Source organism: Vicugna pacos, chromosome 4, assembly GCF_048564905.1.
Source record: "Vicugna pacos chromosome 4, VicPac4, whole genome shotgun sequence".
NCBI lineage: Eukaryota > Metazoa > Chordata > Mammalia > Artiodactyla > Camelidae > Vicugna > Vicugna pacos.
The window spans coordinates 63,265,658-63,284,285 of NC_132990.1; the positions used below are offsets into that span (position 1 = coordinate 63,265,658).

The following is an 18,628-nucleotide window of genomic DNA, read 5'->3' on the forward strand; positions in this document are numbered from 1 at the left end:
AAATTGCATCCAAAACAATAAAATACTTAGGAATAAATCTGACCAAAGAAGTGAAAGACTTACACGTGGAGAACTACAAAACACTGATTAAGGAAATTAAAGATGACTTAAAGTAATGGAAATATATCCCATGCTCTTGGATTGGAAGAATTAATATTGTTTAAATGGCCACTATGTAAAGCAAACTACAGATTTAATGCAATCCCTATCAAATTATCCATGACATTTTTTACATAACTAGAACAAATCATCCTAAAATTTATACGGAATCGCAAAAGACCCAGAATTGCCAAAGCAATACTGAAAGAAAAAGAATGAGGCTGGAGAAGTAACCCTCCCAGACTTCAGACAATACTACAGAGCTACAGTAATCAAAACAGTGTGGTATTGGCACAAAAACAGATGTATGGATCAATGGAACAAAATAGAGAGCTCAGAAATAAACCCACAGACTTTTGGTCAATTAATCTTCAACAAAGGAGGCAAGAATATACAATGGAGAAAAGATAGTCTCTTCAACAAGTGGTGTTGAGAAAACTGGATAGCAGCACATAAACCAATGAAGTTAGAACACTCCCTCACACCATACACAAAAATAAACCTAAAATGGCTAAAGACTTAAATATAAGACAAGACACTATAAACCTTCTAGAAGAAAACATAAGCAACACATTTCCTGACATAAATCTTAGCAATGTTGTCCTAAGGCAGTCTACCCAGGCTATAGAAATAAAAGCAAGAATAAACAAACGAGACCTAATTAAATTTATGTTTTTGCACAGCAAAGGAAACCATAAGCAAAACAAAAAGATAACCTACAAAATTGTAAAAGATGAGGCTGACACAGGTTTAATTTTCAGAATATATAAACAGCTCATACACCTTAATAATAATAAAAAAAAACCAATCCAAAAATGGGCTGAAGATCTAAACAAGCAATTCTCCAATGAAGACATACAAATAGCCAATAGCCACATGAAAAAATGCTCAGTATCACTAATTATCAGAGAAATGCAAATCAAAACTACAATGAGGTATCACCTCACACCAGTCACAATGACCATCATTAGAAAGTCCACAAATGATAAATGCTGGAGAGAGTGTGGAGAAAAGGGAACCCACCTACACTGTTGGTGGGAATGTAGTTTGGTGCAGTCATTATGAAAAACAGTATGGATATTCCTCAAAACACTAAAAATAGACTTACCATATGATTCAGCAATCCCACTCCTAGGCATATATCCAGAGGGAACTCTAATTAGAAAAGATACATACATCCCAATGTTCATAGCAGCAGTGTATACAATAGCCAAGACATGGAAACAATCTAAATGTCCACTGACAGATGACTGGATAAAGAAATTGTGGTATATTTATATGGAGTACTACTCAGCCATAAAAAGAATAAAATATCATTGGTGTATGCATCTATCAAAACTCATCAAATTATTTGTCTCAAATATGTGCCATTGACTGTACAGAAATCATACCATAATAAAGTGTTAAAATAAAAAGAATAAAACAATGCTATTTGCAGCAACATGGATAGAACTGGAGACTGTCATTCTAAGTGAAATAATCCAGAAACAGAAAGAAAAATATATATATATCACTCATATATCACTCACAAGTGAAACCTAAAAAAACAAACGAAAAACAAAAAACAGATACAAATGAACTTATCTGCAAAACAGAAACAGACTCATAGACAGTAAATAAACTTATGATTACTGGAGGGAAGAGGATGAGAACAAATAAATTAGGAGCTTGAGATTTGCAAATACTAACTACTATATATAAAATAGATAAACAACAAGTTTCTTCTGTATAGCACAGGGAATTATATTCAATATCTTATAGTAACCTATAATGAAAAAGAATATGAAAATGAATATAGGTATGTATATGTATGATTGAAACATTTTGCTGTATATCAGGAATTGACACCTTGTAAACTGACTATAGTTCAATTAAAAAAAATCCAGAACAGAAAAAAATTGGTGCTTGATACTGAGACATGTATGCAATATAAATATTAAGTATAATTAACCATCAGCAAAAAAAAAAAAAACCAAAAACAGCAGCCAGATTAAAAAATGGAAATTGACACATAGATATGTAACAATAATTTCCAAGTGATACAGTTGAAACACATATGAAGGGATGTTTGACTTCACAGGAAAACAATTATATGCACCTAACATTTTAAAAGATATTTTATTCTATCAGATTGGCAAAGATTAAATTACTTTGTGTAGTGAACCCAGAAACTGGTATGGAGAGATAGCAAAAGGCTTTGTCATACACAGTTGGAGAACATGTAAATTGGAACAAACCCTTCTAATGAGCATTAGGACAAGTTTATCAAAAAGTGCTTCATATCATTATGAAATCTCTATGTATTTTTCAACCAAGAGCCAAGGACAAGAGAGATACGCTTTCTCTAATGGAAAGTGATGCAGAACATGCAGAGGTATTTACATAAAAGGGAGATAACATGATTCTAAAGCATACTTTATACTGGGTTAGCTTCCAAGGCTCCACAGGGATAGACTGCTGTGAAAGATACCTTTGCTCAGGAGGGCAAATTCAAGTTCGGTTCACCATCAACTGAGGTGTAGAATTTTGAGAGGCCTGGCTTGATGCAGAAGTCTAACCTTCAACTCCTACCCATGAGCAGGCCCTAATCCTCTGCTCCAGATCCTTCCATCACCAAAACCCCAAGGCAGCCCTCCTCATTCTCCCCCACCTTCCTAGGACAGTCACGGCATCCACTTACTTGCTCGTTTCCTGAATCTCAATTCCTTCTTTCTTTGTGTGTGTGTGCACACATGCTTATAAATTTCTCTTATTTGCTTGTGAATTCAGTTGTGCATTTAAAGGGACCTTTTTATATAACATCTAGGATTTCCAAGTGTTGTTTAGCAGTGGTGCTTTCTGATTTTCTAGCCCATTCTATGACCAAAACCAAAATTCTGATTTTAAAAAGATCTATAAATTTGCCAAATTCCATGGTCCTATGGTTCTAAGAGGAAAACCTAGACCCGTGCATAATTAAAGGCCTCTGAATCAGAATAGCATGAGAGAACAAGAGAATCCTGTATTTGGCCAAGCACTGGAGTGCTTTGGTTTTTCATCTCTTTCCATGGCCATTTGTATGGTCCTCCACAACACTGTCTCAGGCCCCATGTGCATGCCTAAGACTAATTACACTGTCAGATAAGGTCAGTTTACAAGTCTGTCTCCTAGAAGTCAGTTGCCTCTCTAGAGGCTGGCGTGTGCTCTCCTTTAAATCTGTATCCCTGTTTCTAGAACTACATCTCCCATGAGAGTATGTGCTCTGTGCGTGCTTGTTGAAAGGACTGGTGACTTTTCTTTTAGAAATGTAACTGATGGGGTGTTAGAGGGTGAAGGTTTTTAGATGAAATGCTTTGGGTCCATTGTAATAAACGATGCAGTTTTAATTCCACAAATATTAATGGAACACCAAACATAACTGCAATCACTTTCTGTATCCAGAAAGATGAATACACTTTGTTTGATGGAAAAGCTGTTTTTATCAGGATTTTATTAAAACTCTGTTTCAATAGGAAGTTCTGTGCATGTGTGTACTCTGTGTGCGTGTGTGTGTGTGTGTGTGTGCACATGCATGAGAGAGAGAGAGAGAGAAAGAGAAAGAGGGAGGGAGAGAGATTTCTCCATTGTAAATTAATATGTTTTTTCATATGATCTGAAGAGATACACTTCATTGTAGTAGCAGAAACATCTGCTGGACGAGCCTGCCTGAGTTAGATATCTCCTAGCTATGTGACCTTCAGCAAATTATTTCCTTTCACCAAATATCAATTTTCTGCTACATGCCTTCCAGGGTTGTTAGGAGAATTGAGAATTGTAAATAATGTCTATGAAATGCTTGGCCCCATAGTAGGTGTTCAATAAATCATGGCTGTTGCTATTACATCATAACATGAGAATCCTTTTCAAACGTGAAGGTTAACTCCCTTATTGAGTCTGTTTTCCAAGTTCAGGACCTGGACACTTGTTTTCTTTAAAACAGGGCGCAGTGTGACTTGTTACTGATTCTAACCTTATGGAGCACATACTATGATGGGCAATTCTGCCAGTGAGGATGAGACAAGACTTGCACGTTTTCTTTACACAGCAAGTAAGCATGAAGCAACCCTCCTTTACTGGCATTTCCAAATCAGAGCCAGCAGCGGAACTACAGATAGTACCATAACCCTGATGCCTTGAGAGCCTCTAAAACGCAAACCTATGTACTATGACAAAACGTCAACCACATGGGTTACAAGGAAAAACCTCAGGATGTCCAGATGAGCCCTTAGGGCACCCAGGGCTAGGCTAGCTCACTGCCCCCTGTTTCTAAATGGATAGCGTCTCACAGAGACGTTTTACCGCATTACCACATTACTCTCATCTGGTGCCAAGAATGTGCTGGAAAAGCCAACAGGAAACAAAAACTGGCCAATTTGTAGAGTTTTCTCATGCCTCTTTTATTTCCCAATGTATGCTTTCATTGATCTCTGAGCGTTCTTGAGGCTGGTATGGTGAATAATAACCCCAGGCAATGCACAGTCTGACTCTGGCAAAAGAAGTCTTTCCTGGGCGCAATGGGTCAGATTCCCATGAGTGTGCAGCAGAACCATGGAAGAATCTCCTCTAGACCCCCTCTGTCTATGTATTGAGAGGAAGACGTGGAAAGGGGTGGCAGGGAGAATATCGAACTTGGAGTTCCATCACTCCAGAGCTTAGAGGTCTTAGGGAAATCATTTTATATCCCTAGACCTTCATTCTTTGTCTGTAAAATAGAATCAACCTCTAGCTCCCCTGAGAAAAATGTTAGTGAGAATAGTTTATCAACACTAAATCCCTAACCACATGGAGGCTTTTTATTTTTGCCATCTCCATCACTAGAGGGAAATGAAACACCCTCCATTCTTCTCTCAAGCTAATGTCATTTCTAAATTGTCTTATCCACACTGTGAGCAACAAGCTAGAAATAAGATTAATGAAAAGAGCTTGTCCTGTGGAGAGAGAAAAACAGAGAAAGGTGAGAAAAAGAGACAAGGAGAGAAAGAGAGAAATTTGTTTTAAAGGACTGGCTTATGTGGATATGGGGGCCTTTAGATCTGAAATCCATAGGGCAAGTGGGCAAGCTGGAAATTCAGGTAAGAGTTGATGTTGATACTGCAGTCTGGGGTCCAAATTCTGCAGGATAGCAAGCTGGAAACTCAGCCAGAATGCCTATCTTCCAGTGCTGAGAATTCCTTCTCCTTTGGAGAATTTCAATTGTTGCTCTTAAGGCCTTCAACTGATTGGATGAGGCCCGCTCGCATTATGGAGAATAATTTACTTTATTGAAAGTCTAGTGATTGAAATGTGAATCACATCTAAAATATACCTTCACAGGTATTCACATCCAGCTTGGTGTTGACCAAACAAATGGTGCCATAGCCTCGCCAAGTTCACACTTAACCAACACAAAATACTATGGAGGATTTCTAAGTGGACTGGGTGGTGGTTTGGAAACAAGAGGGCCTAGGGAGTACATGATCTCTGGTCTTCAACACCAAAGGGCAGTTGTTGAGTGGGACCTGCTTCTAGAGGTCACTGACGGCGCAGCAATGAACAAGAAGTGCAGCTCCAGAGAGGCCAACTCTGGCTGAAAGAACATATTATCAGCTACACACGTCAGATGCTAGATGTTCTGATTCAATGAAAGGCTTCACAACAAAGCTGATCTGTTACCCTCCGTGAATGCCATGCTTGCATAGGATGAGCATCGGATGGGACGGCTCTAGGTAGCATCTAAGGTCTTCCTGAAGTATGAGATTCTATGATGTCAAATAAGCATTCTGAATCACTTAGAGCAATTTTCAAATTGCAGTTCATTGCTGTGTGAGGTGCTTTCCTCTTACGAGGCCACAGGTTGCCTCCTTTCAAGGAGCAAATGTAAACATTTCATTTATTTAATGTTTTACTTTTCCTTGATGGTACTTTTTCCAAAGGCACTGATTCCCACCTGACGTAAGACTCATTTTAGGCTGATTGTTTTCTTCATATTATGCCAGAGCAAGGCTGAAGTGTAAAAGCCAACATTACACGCATGAATTGGCATTCTCTTTCCTTGGTGTACTAATCATATAAGCTTGAAAATTGGGATTGGAATTGTTTTAAGCACATTTCAAATTAATGCAATCAACTATATGGGAGACAAACAAATATGATTATCTACCCATATATTTCATGTTTTCCTAAATTTGATGGAATGGATAGTATTTTGTCTTTGACTCATTCTCTAATCTTAGGCAAGTTAACTTCTCCATGTCTTAGTGTCTCCATTGTAAAGTGGATATGTTGGATTTATTTGATCACTCAAACTTCCAGATTCTTCTTAGCTCATATGTTTGGTGACACTGATTCTAAGTTATCTTCAGAAATCTTTTAGAACTCTACTAAAACTTAATATATGGCACTACTGATAAACTCTTCTGGAATTAATCAGTATTTTCTTCTTGCAAACCGAATCTGTTAGAATTTCAGGGCTTCTCAGACAACTGTTGGCTCACCATTCAATCATGGCACCATAAAGAAATCCTGCTTATTTTCTATTAAAAGGAAATACATTCAACAGAGTCCGTTATATTTTCCCCTCAAGTGAAATATATTTGAGGTGCAATTGTGCCCCTGGGTACTGATCTAATTGGAAAAATAATTCCTAAATACTCCCATGCGCTGGCCTTCAATGCAGCTACTCTCTCACCCCATGCTGTTCGTCGTCTTCTGCTATGTGCGTCCCTTTGTGAGGCTCATGTATTCTTATTATTTCCCAGGTTTTAAATTCTTGTTTCCAGGGTAGAATTACAAAAGAGGGAGGAATTGAAAACATCTGCTTTGCTTTCAGACACTGGGCAGGCACCTCTATCACATGCCTTCCTGCTGCTGGGCAATTAGGTACAACTAGAGGCAGATTTGTTTTTTTTACTTTTGACTAGGATTCTCTTCTTGGCGGTAAATGAATGAAATACACCAGATGGAGCTCTCTTTTCTGGTCCAATGAACGGACGTGAACTGACTATCACTCCGCCTGATCAGGAACACCTATCCCATGCAAGGCAGGAGTGTCAGAAATCTTGACTAGCTGGACACTCGAAAGCCTCTGTTTGCTTTCCGAATGCCTGAGCCATCTTTGAGGCAGGGAATAATGGATTTTGTCTATGTTGCCATGGAGGGGTATTAAAAAAAAAAAGGAAAAAAAGAGCTGCCCCTATCATGAGTTCCCGAAGTGAATGAAGTCTGCAAAAGCTGAACAAACCATGTACATCGCTGTGTTAGACTCAGACTTAACGGCTGTACCAACAGAGTAACTGACAGCTGGGCACACAGCCACGGACTATCAGAGTTGGAAAGACTCTGGAGACTTCTGGTCCATATATGTTCATTCACAAATGGGCAAACCATGGCCCAGAAACATAGGTTGGCACAGTATTACTAATGACACCTGTCATTTACTGAGCATTTATGTTTGGTACCATGGAAATCACTTCAACAAAGACAAACTCAATTCTCATGAACTCTTTCAGAGTTTGGTCCTACTATTCTTTCTTTATTTTTTCCCTCCTATGAGGAAACAGGCTGTGAGCCAGGCCAGGGCTATGCAGTTAAAAAGTGATGGCTCAGGAGCCCAACCCAATTCCAACTGATACTGAAATCTTTGCCCCTAACTACAACCTTGTAGACAAATTGGGGGGCAGGGTGGGGAATGCCTGGTTGAATAGCAGTTCTACAAGTAACTTGCCCTGAACTTTGTGCAAAATATCCTCTTTCTCTCAGAATTCATTTTCTCATTTGTTATGTATAGCAAATTATACTTGCCTCAATGAGTGGTTGTTGGAATTAAATTAGTAACATTGAGATGCTGGTCTTAGTATATGATGGGTCCTCAGAAAATGGGTGGCAACTCCCCTACCCAGAGACATTCAAATGGGACAGGTACTCAACATATTTTAGAAGGCCTTACATCACTACCTTCTGTGTATAGAGGGGGTGGGTGAGTGGATAAGATGGTATTTCTAGTGCTTTTCAATCTGATGCTCCCATGATGCTGTGAGTCCATTGCTTAGGATAAAAGGAACATGTTCTGCCTGATTCCTAGCTCAGGAATCTTACTCCAACCTCAGAGATGTCAGAAAGAGAGAAGGCATAAATTGTTGCCCCAGCTTTTCTGATGGAAATATGAAATCTCAAATCTAAAAGCTTTACATTTTCAACTAAAGTTTCAATCCCTTCAATGTATACCTATAAAAACAAAAAGAAAATATTTTTTCCTGAAAAATCAATGTGCTACTTGATTTTTTCCAAGGTAAAGCAGCAGCACAGATGTGGCCAAGAGGGAGCTGGAATGAAGGTTAGGTGTCGTGGATTCTCACTTAGGTCCTGGCACTCTCTACTTGTGTGAATCCACACTAGACTCCTGCCTGGACTTAGTTTTTCCAACTTTGAAATGAACAAAATAATCTAGAACTAGGTGAACTCTTAGAACCTTTCCAACCCAGTGTACTATCTATATGAAAAGTAGAAAACTCTAGTCTGTTACCTAGATGGTAGCCAGCAGCCGTGTAACAATATCTACATGTCTTGAATTGAAATGGGATTGAGTCCCTCCCAGCGTGCCTAGCATCGTGCCATGTAGACCTTGACAGTATTTAGCAGTGAAAGTGATTTAAGATGACAGCAGACCTTATTGTTCTATTCCCCCAAATCTTTCCCACGTCTGTCCTGACCACTGTAAGAGTGTGTCTGGCATACTGCATTCCACTGTGGTTGAAAGATGCATCCGGGGTCTGTAGGATATTCCCCTTCCTCATGTTTCCATTACTCAGGGAACATTTTCAAAAGATGAGATCTGCTCGATTTTCAAATAGTTTCCAGAGGGATGTGGCAGAGTGCCACCTCATTTGATTCACTTAAAATTAGACCAGAGTGAGGAATCCCAGTGTCCCTCTGGGAGCAGTTCTGTACTGGTGGGAGGGTAGGAGAGACAGACCCATTTGCTGCTGGAATACAAGAAGGGCTCTCCATCGTTGCCTCACAAGTCTTCCCAGTTCTGATTGTTTTGAGCACTAACCCTCTTAATGAGAACACAACACATAATATTATTTCTGAGGTCCTCTTCCCTCTTCTACCTGTCACCTAGCAATACCATTCTGGATTCATTAATATTAATTCTAGAATTGAAGAGCACGTATTGAAAAAAAAAAGCCATTGCAAAGTCATGCCCTATTCCCAGTCTCTAGGAAGTCAACCATAAGTTATATTTGTTAAAACTTAAAATGTACTCAAATTGCATATGGAATATCCTGGGTATGAATATTAGTTAGCTCAAGCTGTCATAACAAAATACCATAGTTTGGGTGAATTAAATAACATAAATTAATTTTCTCACATTTCTGGATGCTGGAAACCCAAGATCAGGGTGCCAGCACGATCAGGTTCTGGTGAGAGCTCTCTTCCTGGCTTGCAGATAGTCGTGTTCTCACTGTGTCCTCACAAGGCAGGAAAAAAGAGAGACATAGACAGAGAGTGAGTGCTCTCTTCCACTTCTTAAAAGGCCACAGCCCCATCAGATTACAACTTCACCCTTATGACCTTATTTAATCTTAACAATCTCTAAAACAATCTCTTCTCCAAATGTAATCACATTGAGAGTTAGGGCTTCAACACATAAATTTTGGCAGGGTGGAGGGGGGTTGCAATTCAGTCCATAGCACTGGGGTTTCCAACATTTTAAAAATTTAATTTCTCAATCCTCAGAGATAGGTCCCCAAAGAAAATTCAAGTTTGGCTTACATTTCCCAAGGATTTCCATATCTATATACTAAAAGAAAATTTGGACTAATTTGTCTCAAATGGGTAAGTTCAGTGATCTGATTTATTTTTTTCATGTACCTATTTATGGGTTGGAAAGAATTCAATCTTTGGAGAGAGCAGATTGAGTTCTAATCTGGGTAATATTACTGATTTGCTTTATGACCTCAGATTTTTCCATCTGTGAAGTGAGGTCTTCTGGGAAGATTCCTTCCCACTCTGATTTCCTGAGGCTCTGAGATATACGGGTTGGCAATTATGTAACTTTAGGCGTAGACACTTGCTACCAAAATCCAAAGGATGCTCTAATGTCTTCAGGTCTACATTTCATTGGCCTCATGGCCAGGGTAATGGAATAGAGGTAACATAGGTGGAATACTGAAATCAGACTTTCTGGGGAGAGGTAGAAGACAGACACTGAGCCATAATCTAGAAGTGAAATTGGGAGCAGGCAGGTGAAAAGATTCATGGGTCAAAGGGGGGCTGTTTTTGGTGTGCTCTTCCTGCCTGCTGGTTTACATCCTGCGGAGTGTTTGGGATAGAGGAGACATCACAGTGATTTACAGGGTCTAGCAGTTAGTTAAAGGACAGAATAACGATAGATGCTTTCTTAACTAACGGGCATGTTCTAAATGCAAGAGATTTATAAGCACTTGACATTCACTATTATATTCAGATTAATTCTAACCACAAAACTTGGAATATCATTTTTATTCTTAAATTCCAGAAAAGAAAAGTGACTTTAGAGAGTTTGAAACAAGTTGTCCTACACTGCACAGCTGGAGAGAAGCAGAAGACAGGTTCCAAACAAGTCAGTTGACCTTAGATCTCCTAATGACGACTCCATTCTGCCCTAGCAGGAAAACTGAGGCTCAGTAACGTGGCCCATGTCTTCTCCACCAGACAGTGTTCCAAGAAGACAGGGAAGAATGCAACCTTATACCTCTGACGTTCATACAGTGTAAGAAATGCTTGGGTGTAGAAATGTAGGATGATAGCAAACCACACGAGGATCCTCAAACCTAGACAGAATCAGGGAAGCATCCTCAAGGAAGAAACAAACTCTAAAGTGACACCTTAAGACTGAGTTACACAGGCGAGGGTGGGAGACACACAGTGGAAGTAGAGGGACAGAAAGAAATATTCCAGGACCCAAGAAGAGTGCCACACCAGAATTATGTAGCTTTCACACTTAGTTACTCCAGTTTCTCCAAAAGCATTATTGACTCTGAAGTATATTCTGAATACCAGAACAATTATCTGTGCCACAGCATGCTCCTTACATTCTAAGTGCATGTTTATCCGTCTGTCTTTACTGACAGTGAATTCTTTGAGAACACTACCCTTTCCTTATTTATCTTCGTGTTCCCAGTACCAAGCACATAGTAGAAGTTCAATGCTTATTGAATGCTTAGTGCTCATTGAATCACTAAATGTATCGAGGGTTCCTGACCTCCCCACCGACTGGCTGTTTGCCTTGGATTTATCATTTAACTTTGTCCAGTCAGTATTTCCTTTTCACTCTGTATGTACCAGGTAGCTCTGCTAGGCATCAGAGGGGCGGAGTGAATAAATAAGACACAGTCTACTGCTTTCCAGAACCTCATCATCTCTGGTCGGGGTGGTAGCCAAATGTGCAAGTCACTGAGTCTTTGTACGTAGAGGAGGGTCTCTGTGTAAAATGGAGATGAGAAAGCCTCTCCCAGCTGCCTCACAGGGTAACGGAGTGCCTAGTAAAGTCAAAACACTTTTTAACTTATAAAGTATCATTTGCATGAAAATGAATGGCTATAATTTTGTATAAGATTGGTTCTGCATTCCACCTTTTCTGAATTCTCAGTCATTGGAGAACACACAGAAACCTTACTGTATATGCTGTCAGAAGGGATTGAGACTGAAATTTGCCTAACTTTATTTTCAGCTTTTGCCTGTCATTCTACGACCCTATGTTTCTGTGGCTTCAGTAACTGTCTACTCTCAGCTTTTAGTTCTGTATCTTCAGGTTATTCAGTACCTGGAAACATTAAAAACAGGTGCTTTTTCTTCTCCTGAAATCTCTCTGGTATACAATCCTTCATATAACAAAGAAGGTGGCATAAATTAACACTCCTATATCTTTACATTTGTTCAAAAAGAAACCCAGGAAAGTAAACCAGAAACTAATGGGACTGGTAGCCTACCGGGTGTGTGCGAAAGGACGAGACAGTGGCAATGGGCTGAAAGAATGAAGGGCAAGTGACAGTCCCTTGATTATACCTCCCTGTAAAGTTCTGACGTTTAGAACCATGGAAGTGTATCAATCACAGACCAAACAAGCAGACAAGTAAGTACACCAATACCAGGATTTGGGAGTAAGGTGAATCTCAAGTAGAATACAAACAGTAACAAATGAACTACACGCATTAAAAATAAATAACACCGTACAAAGACGGTGAGGAAAATAAGAACTAACCTAACTAATTGGAAAACAGTATTTTGACTCTAAATTGTAAAGCTAATTAAAAAAAAACTATACTCAATACTATACTCTAGCTAGCGAAGTTGTTTTCCATAGAGGTAGTAATTCTGAAATTACTTTATATTCATTCTAGGATTGCACACACAAAAAATAAATAGGTTGTGGATAATGAATGGGAGCCAAGTTTATCACTGCTGAAGAAAGGAGTTAGAATTAAAGGGAAAAGGAAACTTTAGAGTTGGATTAGAATCTGAGATTTTACAACGAGCTCACACACATAGATAAGCATGTCTGCACATACAAATACAGGAAAATGTATGTAATCAGATAAATAAATACAGAAGTGGATACATGTGTGTATGATTACTTGTATTTTCTATCTTTGTCTGCCGAGAAGGCCTAGAAGCAGCATTACTGAAGTCGCACTGAGCACACTTAGAGCCCAAAGACGGCTTCTAAATGCCATTCTTCAATAAAATGAGCACAGACTCCTCAGGAAAATGGATGATTCCAGAATTAGCACAGGGAAATATAAGATAAGCCTGGGACAAAATGAGAGAATGCTCCAAAAATGATTGGGACCTGTTAAAAGGACACAGGAGCCAACTTGAAGGAGATTCCAACAGCCAGTTTCATGAAAAAATAAGCAACAAAATAAGCAATGATATTAATGGACTGTCATCTGTAAAGAAAGGAAATATTCATTGATCTACACTGACACATATAAGTAATTCAACAAACAGCTAAATGGAAGAGAAGGAAGGAAAGCTCTTTCCTTAGCAGAACCCCAGTTCATAAATGAAGACGTGTAGATGGGACATCATCATTTAATGAGGCACCATGGCGACACTTGTTGCAGGCAAGTTTCATCAATAGAAACTAAAATTAGTGCCTTAAGGATGAAGAGGAATGCATTTTCTGAATTTAATTATGAGGGAACTCCAGCTAATAGACATTCTACCAAAACATTGACCTGTATCCCATATTATCCCAAAGTGTCACAATCATTAAAAAAAAAAAAAAAAGAAAAGAAAGAAGGAAAGAAAGACTGAGGAATTGCCCCAGATTAGGGGAGACTCAGGAGACACAATTAAAGGTAATGCATAATCCACAACTGAACCCCGGGGCCTGAGAAAGGACGTCCATGGGACAAGTGAAAAGCTTCATGAAAGGTCTGTAGTTTATAAAGTTGCATCCACAATTTCATAATTTCAATAATTGTACCAAAGCTATGTAAGATGTTAACATCTGGAAAAGCCTTGTGAAAGGTATATGGGAATTTTTATACTATGTTTTTCAACTTTTTTGTAAGCCTAGTTTTTTTTCCAAATAAAAATAATACGTACTTCATTCACGCATTTAGGTCCCTGAAAATAGGAAAAAGTGGTCATGAGATCTGTTGCCAGAATCCTGAGGGAGTATTTCGTTGTCCCTATAATTCAATGGGATTATCTGTCTGACTTCCTCAGAGTCCCAGGACCAAAGAATTTATATTCAGAATCTTTGGGTAATAAAAACAGAAAAACACTGACACACACTGTGCCAGGCCCTGTGCTGGCCACTTTATTGACGCCCCTGTATCACTCATCGTTTTGCATCATGTCCTTTTCGTGCCCTCTGCCTTGTACCATGATTTGAATTCTGTGTTAGAGAAAGAGGTCCAAACCAATCCTTCCCTCCCTCTGAACACAGAAAGCAAACAGCCTAATTGGAAATTGCTGTTTTTCTTCTCCCTGAGATGGTAAAAATCATTTTCCATTTCTTCAGGCAGTTGAGAGTCACTGCCCTCCAGGAAATGAGGAACGTTTCCCTGGACTTTATTTTTCTACATGCTATAAAATTAATTACAGTTTTGTTTCATTTCAGGGTTGAGGTAGGGTTAACAGAGGAGGAGAAATGCATTAGGGCAAAGGAGTAAATAACATACAAACCTAAACGATGTTTTGAAAGGTTGCCAGAAACCAGGTGAATAACTGATGATGCTCTGAAGCACCTAGATCTTTCCCATGAACTGGTTGTTATGCCAAAATGAATTGCAAACTAGCTCTCTCTCATTTCCCTCACAGACACACACACACAAACACACACACACACACAGAGGAGTCCCTTTATTGACCCCTTCTCACAGATAAGAGAGATTGTTATTCATCCATTCAGAGTGCCCTGAGTCAGATCCATTTACCTCTTCCCTCATTCCCAAGCCCACTGCCTTTGTTTGAACCTTGCCCACACTTATTTGAATGTAATCTTTTGTACCTGGTCTCCCTGCCCAAGTTTGGATGGATTACTGCCTCCTACAGAGCTTTTCCTGCTCTGACTTTCCTGTGCTCTGCTCCACAAAACATCTCTGTCTTCAATTCCTGCCTTGGAACAATGGCCCATGTCTCTTAATTCATCATGCAAGGCCTTCTGAGGTCTGGCTTCTGATTTCTTTTCCACTGGACAGTACAGCAACCTTGAGTATCTCTTCATTAGATAAATACATATTCTCTGAACACGTCTGACATTTCTCATTGTCCTGCCTTTGTCTGCAGAGCCTCTCCACCAAGAATGAATGTTCTCTGTCCTCATCTGAGCCTGCTGAAATTCCATCTCTCATGCCTATATAAGTGCTACCTCTTTCTTAAAACCCTCCCCCAATTTTAAGTTATTCTCTTAATAGCCTGCCTGACATTATATTTGCAGGCAGTTGCCTCCGCTTGACTACGAACCTCTTGAAGGTAGGGAATGTGTATTCTAGTATAGAATCTTCTTAAGAGTATAGAGGTATAGTTCAGAAAGGTTGTAGGTGAAATGTTTAGGGGATGTTGGAAGATTACATCTCTATCTCCATCAGGCACCTCTAGGGACACCTGCACTTAAAAAGTGATTCCTTGAGAAGATCCATAATTTGGTGAGCTATACCCATAGCAGAGGTCCAATTCAGCTAGGCTAAGGGGCCCCAAAGGTCTCTGAGCTGTTAGAGACCTGTCTTGTACACAACTCTTTGCCCTTCAAGCGGCCATTCTGTCATGTTAATGCTTCAACATATGACCTTTCTTTATGCAAGTTGTGAAGAATGAGAATCACGGTGGTCTCAGGAGACAGTCTAGTGCACTGGTTAAGAACATAACCTAGGGGGCCAGACTGCCAGTGTCTGTGTGGCCTTAAGAAAGTTGCTTCCCCTCCCCATACCTCACTCTCCCCATCTGCAAAATGGTAGTAAGGGTATTCATCTCCAAGGACTGCTTGAGCATCTATGAGGTAGATCTCTGCCAACAGCACCTCTCCTAAATGGTAGTTATTTTTACTTCTGTGCCAACCTCTCAGGCTCCTGGGAGGATCAAATGAGAACAGTTTGTAAACTTTAAAGTACTAATGGAAAATAAAGACTTAGTAGAACTAATATGCTTTTTTCTCTAAAACTGGAAAAAAAATGTGCCCTCTTGTTCCAAAAATCCTTCTGAGATCATGAGCTAAAAAACCCAAAGACTATTCATACCATTTATGGGACATAATTTTCTTCTAAGACATTTTCAAAGTTCACTTTATAGTGAACTTTCTCCAAAATGTCTTCTGTTGGAATCAGTTTACAGATTCGAGCTTTTGAATACTTAAAAAAAAACTCTTCCTTCCAAAGTCAGGAAAACAATTACAATAAACAAATAATATGAAGTTACGAGTTACAAAAGACATTTTTAATCTGTGAGGACTTTTAACTTGAAATATATGTATCTTACACTCTCCACAGATAGCTTCTCCCTATACATTTTGTATTCAAATAGCAATGTAAAGCCATAAACTTAGAAATCAGTAAGAGAAAATGCCCTTTTATTTTGGAAGCACATCAGTACTAAATGAAGCAGATAGTTGATGCATGCTTTACCTACTATTTGCAAAGTAATATTAAGAGCAGAATACGTATATTTTAAAATGCCACACCATATATACATACTGACTGAACGTACACATGTTGTAAATAACCTGGGACATGGTTTAGGTCAGTTTCCAAACTGGTTTATGGTCATAATTTGGTACAGTCACTCAATTTTTTAGTAGTAGTTGAAGAAGGTCATTGTCCTAACAATTGTGGAGGATATAAGACGGCTGTGATCCAGTAAAAATAAAATACTGATTTCAATCCAGAATCCACATTTATTGACAAGATCCTGTGTGCAAGTCACTAGACAAAGAGCTAAACTGAAATATGCTATTGGAATATTAAAAGTATATACAGATTAAAAACTGCTGAATCACCCGCTTAGAGTGAAATGAGAAAAGAGGAAACTCTTGGGAGGGTGGGCACTGGGTGGGATGGGATAGCTTGTGAAATGAAATGACTCAAAAGGTGGGGGATCTGACCCAGGTCTCAGGGACAGGACTTTTTATTGTGATGACATTGGAAAGGAAGTGGCAAAAGGAAGCTGTGAGCAAGATGAGGGAGAAGGTGGCTGTTTGAGGAGGAAAGGGCAGAGGCAAAGGAATAAACATGGATTGTGTCACTGGTCCTTCGGAAGGGGCTGGAACATGGTATGTTGGAAAGGAAACAAAGGGTAAAGAGCTTGAAAAGGTCAGGTGAGGCTCCAGGAATGGCTTTGATCTGGTTTAGAGCTCTCTGTCCTCAAATCTACCCACCATCAATTTCCCATCGCTTGCTTCACTTCTTCTGAAGAGGAACGAACTCTGAAGATATTTTCCACCAATTACAAGTTCCACGTGATGTTGTGTTAAACACATAGATTTCTGTAGTCAAATAAACTTAGCATAAGTTGGGCTAAACTTATATTTCATTCTTCTGGGACTTCTCAGAGCCTTTACTAAGTTCATAAAAATTCATGGCTCTCTAAGCAGGAGACAGAGGATGTTGTACAGCTCAAAGACATTAGACCAATGGATTTCTTTTTTTTTTTTTTGAAGAGCATATTCCCAGACCAGTGTTCTGTAGAATAACTGGGGAAACACTGGATGAAGACATTAGCTTAGATTTATTTGTTCAAGAAACAGGAATTGAGTGCTTTTGATGTGTCAGGCATTTGTGCTAAGAAATGAAGATGTAGTTGTTAACACGTAGCCACTGTCCTACTCTCATGCCGCTCACACCTGGGAGGTGTAGCCCACACGTGTGAACATTTTAGCAGCAAATGTGAAAGGCTGGGGCCCACGTTGGAGGAAGAGGAATGTCTTGCTGACTTTTCCATGCCTGACATGTTGCCTGATGTGGAACCAATGCATAGCTAATGTTCAACCTTGGTGGTGAAAAGCTTGGAGAGGGAGACAGAAATCAAGGGACCCAAGAAGGAGAAGATTTGGGGTGGGGAGAAAATAGGATGGAAAGAGACCAGTCTGGAAGCATAATTAGAATGCAGGTGGTGGTTGACCAACCAAGAAATTCTGAGAGTTTCTAAGGGAACTGGGGTGATTCTGTCTGGGAAAACTGAGGGTAGCGGCTAAAATGAAATATCCTGAATCACAGAGTTGCTTCAAGCTGGTCTCATTATAGATACAGACACATTCTAAACCATAAAGTCATGTAGTCTAGAAACCCCTGCTGGAAGAGATCTTGGAGATGTCCCAGTATGAACTTCTTTCCTTGAGCTTTCCATATGACCTCGCACACTCACTTTTTTATGTTGTTCTTTTTTTAAGCAGACAATGAGATCCACTTAATCCACTGTGCAACCCTTTATGCTTTGACCTTTAAGAAGTTCAGAGCTTAATTTAGTGCACAATGGCAGTAACTGTTACCTATCAGGTTCCAGTTATACCCATATCTCCCCTTTTTGTCAGTGCAACCAGACCAGCTACAATGGCTCAAAGAGTATCCTCAGCTCTTGGGGGCTGTATGAAATACCTCGAGGAGCTCTGATCAGTAATGGGACATGCAATTTTTACTCATCAATTCACTCATTAACCCATGAAGTTACTGACTCTATCACGTGCCAGAACCTTTACTAGGAGCACTAAGGAAGATAAAAATGTAAAAATAAATAAGTAAATAAATAACTTTCAAAAGATTTTCTGCATTCATTCTTTTAATAACTTGTTTAATATGTATGAATATCGATCATAAATTATGTCCATATGCAAACTATTTCAAAAGCTGGTTTTGATATGAATACTCAAACAGATCTATTATTTTTTAAACACAGACACCCTTAAGTCTTGTGGTAAATATAGATTCATAAAGCCCCAGGCCTGCAAAGGTACACATTTAAGTGTTTAAAGTCTAAGTGGGTATACATTATAATGAAAGAGTCCTGAAACCCTTAAAAATTCTAAGAGTTGTCCATTATCATGTACCTA

The 18,628-nt window shown here is 39.2% G+C and overlaps 1 long non-coding RNA gene across 13 annotated transcripts in view; it reads right to left on the reverse strand.

The window, feature by feature from the left end:
* The window catches only part of LOC140696136 (uncharacterized), a 330,303-nt gene that overhangs the window by 266,348 nt on the left and 45,327 nt on the right, over positions 1-18,628 (reverse strand). For 10 of the 13 annotated variants that reach the window (XR_012072210.1, XR_012072203.1, XR_012072214.1 and 7 more), the window contains one exon: positions 9,467-9,559. This is a non-coding gene — a long non-coding RNA (uncharacterized lncRNA). Of the gene's footprint in view, positions 1-9,466; positions 9,567-18,628 lie in introns of all 13 variants that reach the window. The other 3 variants (XR_012072213.1, XR_012072205.1, XR_012072209.1) reach the window with 1 other exon arrangement.